The sequence below is a fragment of the Mixophyes fleayi genome, chromosome 4 (assembly GCF_038048845.1).
Source record: "Mixophyes fleayi isolate aMixFle1 chromosome 4, aMixFle1.hap1, whole genome shotgun sequence".
Lineage (NCBI taxonomy): Eukaryota > Metazoa > Chordata > Amphibia > Anura > Limnodynastidae > Mixophyes > Mixophyes fleayi.
In genome coordinates, this window is record NC_134405.1 from 255,101,145 (window position 1) to 255,111,372 (window position 10,228).

At 39.7% G+C, this 10,228-nt stretch overlaps 1 long non-coding RNA gene across 1 annotated transcript; it reads right to left on the reverse strand.

Annotated features, from left to right (window-relative positions):
- Positions 1-8,623: 8,623 nt before the first annotated feature.
- LOC142150118 (uncharacterized) lies at positions 8,624-9,246 on the reverse strand. The gene is made up of 2 exons (XR_012691021.1): positions 9,103-9,246; positions 8,624-8,819 (listed from the first exon to the last, which is right to left on the reverse strand). It is a non-coding gene; the product is annotated as an uncharacterized LOC142150118 (long non-coding RNA).
- Positions 9,247-10,228: the final 982 nt, after the last annotated feature.

Consider the following 10,228-nt stretch of genomic DNA (forward strand, 5'->3'; position numbering starts at 1 on the left):
TGATACTGCAGAACACAGCACAGCACAGCACAGCACAGCACAGCACAGAACTAAACAGCACAGCACAGAACTAAACAGCACAGCACGAGATCTACCAGGACAGAGGACCACCTAACACACCCTCCCTCTACCCTGATCAATGCCCGAGTGAAGATGGCGGCGACTAGCGGGGAATTTATAGGATCCGAGTATCGCGAGATCCGACAACGGGATTATGAGTCAGAGCCTCAGTTTCACATTTGAATTTGGCGCCAATACCCGGATCTGTCTCGGATCCGACTCGGATCCGCAACGTTCGGGTGGGCTCGGATTTCATAAATCCGAGTGCGCTCATCCCTAATATCAGTACCACTGGACTTATACTGCTGAATCAGTGAACTTTGTAATATATCAGTACCACTGGACTTATACTGCTGAATCAGTGAACCTTGTAATAGCAGTACCACTGGACTTATACTGCTGAATCAGTAAACTTTGTAATATATCAGTACCACTGGACTTATACTGCTGAATCAGTGAAATTGTAATATAGAAGTACCACTGGACTTATACTGCTGAATCAGTGAACTTTGTAATATAGCAGTATACCAATGGACTTATACTGCAGGATTGTTTTGGGATATTTTTTTATTTTTTTTATAATTTCTTTTTTTATTTTTTTTATAACTTTTTTTGAAATTTTTTATAATTTGGGAATAATGGGGAAATAACAATGCCCTTAGAAGGACAGAGCACAGGACACAGCACCACTGGACTGAACAGGACACAGCACAGGACCCAGCAGCACCACTGAACTCAGAAGGACAGAGCACAGGACACAGCACCACTGGACTGAGCAGAACACAGCACAGCACAGCACAGCACAGAACTGAACAGCACAGCACGAGATATAGCAGGACAGCGGACCACCTAACACAACCTCCCTCTACCCTGATCAATGCCCGAGTGAAGATGGCGGCGACTAGCGGGGAATTTATAGGATCCAAGTATCGCGAGATCCGACAGCGGGATTATGACTCAGAGCCTCGGTTTCTGTTTTGCAATTGGCGGGAATACCCGGATCTGTCTCGGATCCGGCTCAGATCGGCAACGTTCAGGTGGGCTCGGATTTCAGATATCCGAGCCCGCTCATCTCTAGTATAAAGTGTGCACTTTTCAGTATAAAGTGTGCTCTTTCCTGTGCAAAAGTGTGTTCTTTCCCATATGAAGTGTGTTCTTTCCTGTAGTTTGTTCTTTCCAGTATAAAGTGGGCTCTTTTCTGTATAAAGTGTGTTCTTTCCTGTGTAAAGTGTGCTCTTTCCTGTATAAAGTGTGTTCTTTCCTGTGTAAAGTGTGTTCTTTCCTGTATAAAGTGTGCTCTTTCCTGTGTAAAGTGTACTCTTTCCTGTATAAAGTGTGTTCTTTCCGGTGTAAAGTGTGCTCTTTCCTGTATAAAATGTGTTCTTTCCTGTGTAAAGTGTGCTCTTTCCTGTATAAAGTGTGCTCTTTCATGTGTAAAGTGTGCTGTTTCCTCTATAAAGTGTGTTCTTCCCTGTGTAAAGTGTGCTCTTTAATGTATATAGTGTGCTCTTTCCTGTATAAAGTGTGCTCTTTCCTGTGTAAAGTGTGCGCTTTAATGTATATAGTGTGCTCTTTCCTGTATAAAGTGTGCTCTTTCCTGTATAAAGTGTGCTCTTTCCTTTATATAGTGTGCTCTTTCCTGTATAAAGTGTGCTCTTTCCTGTATATAGTGTGCTCTTTCTTGTTTATAGTGTGCTCTTTCCTGTATAAAGTGTGCTCCTTCCTGTACAAAGTGTGCTCTTTCCTGTGTAAAGTATGCTCTTTACTGTATATAGTGTGCTCTTTCCTGTATAAAGTGTGCTCTTTCCTGTATATAGTGTGCTCTTTCCTCTATAAAGTGTGCTCTTTCCTGTATATAGTGTTCTCTTTCCAGTATATAGTGTGCTCTTTCCTGTATATAGTGTTCTCTTTCCAGTATATAGTGTGCTCTTTCCTGTATATAGTGTTCTCTTTCTAGTATATAGTGTGCTCTTTCCTGTATATAGTGTGCTCTTTTCTGTATATAGTGTGCTCTTTCCTGTGTAAAATGCGCTCTTTCCTGTATATAGTGTGTGCGTTCTGCAGACCCCACTAAATAAATGCACCTTCTCTACTCCTTCCATTCTCCTCTGGTTTATCTCATTCCATCTAAAAAATCCCATTTTTGTATGTGTGTGTATAAGTAGGTGCATTCATATCCCTGCCCTGCTCTCATGATAGAGCGCTTCCATCTGCCAAGCTCCACATGCTAAATTGTAAATGATCCATCTTGAATTCTACGCAGGCAAAAGGAACTGCTAATAAAATGAGTGACACAACAATAGATATATTTGATTTATTTAGAAAATTAAGATGCCCACAAAGATGTGTTATTAATTTAATATTGAAATGAGAATGACATTTTTGCCATTTATCACTTTTTTTAGACATATATTATATTTAGGGATGAGCGCACTCGGATTTATGAAATCCGAGCCCACCCGAACGTTGCGGATCCGAGTCGGATCCGAGACAGATCCGGGTATTGGCGCCAAATTCAAATGTGAAACTGAGGCTCTGACTCATAATCCCGTTGTCGGATCTCGCGATACTCGGATCCTATAAATTCCCCGCTAGTCGCCGCCATCTTCACTCGGGCATTGATCAGGGTAGAGGGAGGGTGTGTTAGGTGGTCCTCTGTCCTGGTAGATCTCGTGCTGTGCTGTTTAGTTCTGTGCTGTGCTGTTTAGTTCTGTGCTGTTCTGTGCTGTGCTGTGCTGTGCTGTGTTCTGCAGTATCAGTCCAGTGGTGCTGTGTGCTGTGTTCTGTCCTTCTGAGGTCAGTGGTGCTGCTGGGTCCTGTGCTGTGTCCTGTTCAGTCCAGTGGTGCTGTGTCCTGTGCTCTGTGCTTCTAAGGGCATAGTTATTTCCCCAATATTCCCCTGTGTTTAAAAAAATAAAAAAAAGTTTTTTAAAAAAATACCAAAAACTACTTTAATTTTTTTTAATTACCACAAAATTTGCACAACCAATCCTGCAGTATAAGCCCATTGGTACTGCAATATTACCAAGTTCACACATTCAGCAGTAAAAGTCCAGTGGTACTGCAATATTACAAAGTTTACACATTCTGCAGTATCAGTCCAGTGGTGCTGTGTCCTGTGCTCTGTCCTGCTGAGTTCCGTAGTGCTGCTGGGTCCTGTGCCGTGTCCTGTTCAGTCCAGTGGTGCTGTGTCCTGTGCTCTGTGCTTCTAAGGGCATAGTTATTTCCCCATTATTCCCAAGTTTTTAAAAAATAAAAAAAAAGTAAAAAAATAAAAAAAATAAAAAAAAATAAAAAAAAATATAATAATTATAACCAAATTTGCAAAACCAATCCAGCAATATAAGTCCATTGGTACTGCAATATTACAAAGTTCACACATTCTGCAGTATCAGTCCAGTGGTGCTGTGTCCTGTGCTCTGTCCTGCTGAGTTCCGTAGTGCTGCTGGGTCCTGTGCCGTGTCCTGTTCAGTCCAGTGGTGCTGTGTCCTGTGCTCTGTGCTTCTAAGGGCATAGTTATTTCCCCACTATTCCCAAGTTTTTTAAAAATAAAAAAAAAGTAAAAAAAAATAAAAAATTAAAAAAAAAAAATATATAATAATTATAACCAAATTTGCAAAACCAATCCAGCAGTATAAGTCCATTGGTACTGCAATATTACCAAGTTCACACATTCTGCAGTATCTTGTGCTACATATAATGGAGACCAAAAATTTGGAGGATAAAGTAGGGAAAGATCAAGACCCACTTCCTCCTAATGCTGAAGCTGCTGCCACTAGTCATGACATAGACGATGAAATGCCATCAACGTCGTCTGGCAAGCACGATGCCCAATCTCCTAGTACAGGGCATGTAAAATCCAAAAAGCCCAAGTTCTCAAAAAACAGCAAAAAAAGAAACTTAAAATCATCTGAGGAGAAACGTAAAGTTGGCAATATGCCAATTACGACAAGTAGTGGCAAGGAACGGCTTAGGCCCTGTCCCGTGTTCATGACTAGTGGTCCAGCTTCACCCAAGGATCTAAGCCCTCCTCCCCCCCCCTACAAAAAATTTAAGAGAGTTATGCTGTCAGCAACAACAACAAAACAGCAAAGAACTCTGCCTTCTAAACAGATGACATCACAAATCCCCAAGGCGAGTCCAAGGGTGTTGTTGGTTGTGAACCCTGACCTTCCCATCACTGTACGGGAAGAGGTGACTCCATCCAGCATTTGCAGCACGCCCTCTGCATATGCTGGAAGGATCACCCACAGTCCAGTTACAGATTTGGCTAATGAAGGTGTGAATGTTGTACACTGGGAGGAGGATATTGATGTAGCTGGCGCTGAGGAGGATGTTGATGATTATGATGCAGACAGATACCAAATTGCATTTCTCAATTTCTATTTATATTCTAGATTATATAACGGCTGAAAAGTTTTCTGTTTTACTCCTAGTGGAGAGGGGATCTGATGCAGACAGATACCAAACTGCCTTTGTCCATTTCTTTGTATATTTGAATTGCTAGTTCTACAGTCTATGCAGGCTGCTTTATTTATATTCAACTACAAGTGTAGGGCGGGGGGGGCATAGATAGCCACCAAAGTAACGTGGTCCATTTAATTTCACTTTCTAGCTCCACAGTCTGTGCAGCCTGCTTTTTTTTATCTTCAAAGTATTTATATTTACAAGCCTTGCAATCTAAATTAACTAGAGGTAGTGACGTGGTAGAACTCCAAAAGGCAGTTTGGAAGCCCCTGTACAAACTGGCTCTATTTTACCTGAGTTGTCCCCCCTCCAGTGTGTACTCGGAAAGAGTTTTTAGTGCAGCGGGGAACCTGGTCAGTGAGCGGCGAAGGAGGTTGCTTCCTCACAACGTTGAAAAAATGATGTTTATAAAAATGAATAATCAATTCCTCAATGAAGTACAGCACTGCCCTCCAGATACTACAGAGGGACCTGTGGTTGTGGAGTCCAGCGGGGACGAATTGATAATGTGTGATGAGGAGGAAGTACACACTGTAGGGGGAGAGGAATCAGAGGTTGAGGATGAGGACGACATTTTGCCTCAGTAGAGCCTGTTTAGTCTGTACAGGGAGAGATGAATAGCTTTTTTGGTGTGGGGGCCCAAACAAACCAATCATTTCAGCCAAAGTTGTTTGGTAGGCCCTGTCGCTGAAATGATTGGTTTGTTAAAGTGTGCATGTCCTATTTCAACAACATAAGGGTGGGTGTGAGGGCCCAAGGACAATTCCATCTTGGACCTTTTTTATTTGCATTATATGACCAATCAACAGTCGTTTGCCATGTTCAAAAAGTAAAACCAAATTTAAACAAATTCAAGAAATTAAACCAAAAGTAAAATGCCCTGTCATAATTTAAAACAAGAGGTATTGACGTGCTCTAAAACTACTGTATTGTTGTTTATATTTTATAAACACTACACTTGAAAGCTTGAGTCTTTCAATAAAAAAGTAACTGTCCATTGCACGAATATTTGCAACAGGGACAATTTTAGGGTTAAGAAAGTCAACTAATAACACTTCGACGCTGTCTGTCTTTATAAACACTACACTTGGAAGTTGGAGGAGGTATTGTGGCCCCGGCACCAAATTTACTACCGGGGCCACTCCACTGTGCAGTCCATATTTAGGTGTATCAGATATTAAACAACGGTGACAGTTGATGCCCAATTTTTTAATTATATTGTGGCCTCGGTACCAAATTGTGTACCGGGGCAACCACACTACGCAGTCCAGATACTTGTTTGGTGGAATTCAGACCAGTTGAGGGTTTTATTATTATATTGTGGGGACCACTCTATCTATACCACACTACAACTCTATACCACTCTATTTAATACTTTAATTCTATTTAATACTTTAATTCTATTTCATACTTTAATTCTATTTAATACTTTAATTCTATTACTAATTACCATAAAGAGGAACTGCCGCTTCTATTTAATACTTTAATTCTATTAGTAGTTACCATAAAGAGGAACAAAATAAACCAATTTTACCAAAAGTATAATATGACTTAGACTTACAAACACTACACTTGAAAGATGGTGCCTTTAAATGAAAAAGTCAGTCTTCATTGCACGACTATGTGCAACAGGGACAGTTTTTTGGTTTACAAAGTCAACCAATAACACTTGGACCCTGTCTGTCTTTAACATACTTGATGGGATCTCAATGACGAATTGTCTGTACCATGTTTGGAGGAGGTATTGTGGCCTCGGTACCAAATTGTGTACCGGGGCCACCACACTACGCAGTCAAGATAGATAGATGCGTATCATAGATAAAGTACATTCAGTGGTGTGGGGCAAATTGAAAAATATTCAAAATGCACTGACATTATCAAAAACAAGAGGTTGTCACACGCTAAAACTCCAACATGTATATGATGGAGAGGATGGAGGAGCAGCCGTATGTGTAGTGTAATGCAGACCTGTTGAAGGTTTTTTATATATTTTATTGTGGTGCCCAGTGCCCATTCCTCTAGGCAGTCCAGGTACATTTATTGGTGCGATTCATAAAAGTTCAGGGTTTTTAATATATTGTGGTGACCCACTCCTCTACGCAGTCCAGGTACATTTATTGGTGCGAATCAAACAAGTTGATGGTTTTCTTATTATATATATTGTGGTGACCCACTCCTCTACGCAGTCCAGGTACATTTATTGGTGCGATTCATAAAAGTTCAGGGTTTTTAATATATTGTGGTGACCCACTCCTCTACGCAGTCCAGGTACATTTATTGGTGCGAATCATAAAAGTTCAGGGTTTTTAATATATTGTGGTGACCCACTCCTCTATGCAGTCCAGGTACATTTATTGGTGCGATTCATAAAAGTTCAGGGTTTTTAATATATTGTGGTGACCCACTCCTCTACGCAGTCCAGGTACATTTATTGGTGCGAATCATAAAAATTCAGGGTTTTTAATATATATTGTGGTGACCCACTCCTCTACGCAGTCCAGGTACATTTATTGGTGCGATTCATAAAAGTTCAGGGTTTTTAATATATTGTGGTGACCCACTCCTCTACGCAGTCCAGGTACATTTATTGGTGCGAATCAAACAAGTTGATGGTTTTCTTATTATATATATTGTGGTGACCCACTCCTCTACGCAGTCCAGGTACATTTATTGGTGCGATTCATAAAAGTTCAGGGTTTTTAATATATTGTGGTGACCCACTCCTCTACGCAGTCCAGGTACATTTATTGGTGCGAATCATAAAAGTTCAGGGTTTTTAATATATTGTGGTGACCCACTCCTCTATGCAGTCCAGGTACATTTATTGGTGCGATTCATAAAAGTTCAGGGTTTTTAATATATTGTGGTGACCCACTCCTCTACGCAGTCCAGGTACATTTATTGGTGCGAATCATAAAAATTCAGGGTTTTTAATATATATTGTGGTGACCCACTCCTCTACGCAGTCCAGGTACATTTATTGGTGCGATTCATAAAAGTTCAGGGTTTTTAATATATTGTGGTGACCCACTCCTCTACGCAGTCCAGGTACATTTATTGGTGCGAATCAAACAAGTTGATGGTTTTCTTATTATATATATTGTGGTGACCCACTCCTCTACGCAGTCCAGGTACATTTATTGGTGCGAATCATAAAAGTTCAGGGTTTTTAATATATATTGTGGTGACCCACTCCTCTACGCAGTCCAGGTACATTTATTGGTGCGAATCATAAAAGTTCAGGGTTTTTAATATATATTGTGGTGACCCACTCCTCTACGCAGTCCAGAAAGATACCTTGTTGCAACGTTTTGGACTAATAACTATATTGTGAGGTGTTCAGAATACACTGTAAATTAGTGGAAATGCTTGTTATTGAATGTTATTGAGGTTAATAATAGCGTAGGAGTGAAAATAAGCCCAAAAACTTGATTTTTAAACTTTTTATGTTTTTTTCAAAAAAAATCCGAATCCAAAACCTTAAATCCGAACCGAGACCTTTCGTCAAGTGTTTTGCGAGACAAATCCGAACCCCAAAAATAACGAAAATCCGGATCCAAAACACAAAACACGAGACCTCAAAAGTCGCCGGTGCACATCCCTAATTATATTTCATACATGGAGATGCAACCACTAGATGGCACATATGACTATATTACAACAATTCCTAAGGTGGTGATATCTTTATACAAATGGCTGAAGAGCAGTGAGCTCAGGGAATATGTTAGCTAGTTACTGTCTCTTTGAGTACACAATACAATATCAGTTTATAAAGAACCCCTAAAAGATGACATAAAGAGCATGAATTTTAGAAACTATATTGTGTAAATTTTGTTTCATAAAGAACTAGCAGCCATAATCTATCCATTGCCCAGTGTGATGTAATGGCTGTATAGATGTCTACAATACCACAATGTACAAGGCACATGTAAGGTGCATATCATGGGTTCTTATAGGCCCATTATACCTGAGAGGAAGTTTCATCATGACACTTCTAACCTGTTCTAAAATTATGACAATAACAAGTGACGCTTTGCTCATGGACAATAATACTAAAATACTTTTAATACTAAAAGTAAATTGACAACACATCACGTTCTGCTCAGGATTGTTTATTTAACACATTTCCTGCTGTGCTTTAACGAGTAGCTTTACAGTTATGTATTCTTGTGTTCTTTGTTGTTCATTATCTACCAGATGATAATGTCAAAAGCACCAGTAGCAGCAGGAATTGGCAACATTTCCTCAATATGCTCGTCTCCTATAATAATAACGGTGTCTGCGATTGGGACCTAGAGTAGAACAAAGCAATGAGTGAGTTTAGAGTCAAAATTCAGTCGTAATTATAATTTTTTTTTGCTTATACATAAAAATGTACACAATCTCTTAATATGTCATCAAGCTTATGATCAGGGGTTGGCTAGACTGGGGATGGCACCCGGTCTCGTCTTTTCCCCTAGTGGACTACTTTGGGGTGAGTCACTGGGCTACCTGCAATTTTTTTTTCTTTAAAATGTTCCTAATAGGCTGCACTTGGACCCTGCTTATGGCATTCCATAGTTTTGTCACATTTACCTCTCAGACGCAGTCTCCTGTACCTCCGGCGCTGCCTTCTGATCTGTCGACGAGCCATGATGCCTTGATATTGTTTGCTTTCAACCAGGAGCTGGTGGTTAATGTATGGTGGACTCCAAGCTTCATGCTTTATACTTTGAGACATTGATGACACCCTCATTGTGTGGTAGCTGTGAGGTCACATATGTGATGTAAGAGAGACTTGGCTAGGTCTTGGGTGTGGCCTCTATCTAGACAAATGGGTGTGGTCACTTCTGTTTAGCTTATAAAACAGGTTGGCTGATTGCAATGATATGATGATAAACTATATATTATTATTACTGGTTGTATGATTAGACTCTAGTTTATGTATTGTTATTACTGGTCTCTGTGATAGGATTACAAACAATGTGTTCTTAATATCATTTAAAAGCTACATTAGTATTTTAAGTTTAATACGCTATTAAGGCAATTCTTAATATGTTGTAAATCAAGTGAACTAAATGTTTAAGAATAACAGGTAAATGTAGATGGAATGATAAGGCTGAGCAGAGATGGGGTAAAATTGGAGATAATCTGGGGCCTGATTAATTAAGAAACTTCTTATTTCAGTCTCCTGGACAAAACCATGTTACAATGCAAGGGGTGCAAATTCGTATTCTGTTTTGCACGTAACTTAAATACTGACTGTTTTTTCATGTAGCACACAAATACTTGATAGCTATTTGCACACTGAAGTTTAAAGTTGATATTTGTGTGCTACATGAAAAAACAGCCAGTATTTAACTTATGTGCAAAACAGAATACTAATTTGCACCCCTTGCATTGTAACATGGTTTTGTCCAGGAGACTGTAATAAGAAGTTTCTCAAGTTAAGATCCTTAATGAATCAGGACCCTAGTTACTGAATGGTTGAGATGTGCAATATGGGTGATTAAGTTTTATAGGGGAGGGGGGAGTTACTGAAATGGTTTGGTGTTGCTGTACATGTCATTTAAGCAGAAATAACAACATGAGAGGAAAATGGAACTGTATGGAAGATATGTGAAATGAATGTGAGGGAGTTGTGATGAAATGGAGATATGGGAATTATATATTGTTTGGATGATATAAGATGATATATAAAAGGCAGATGAAATTATATAGG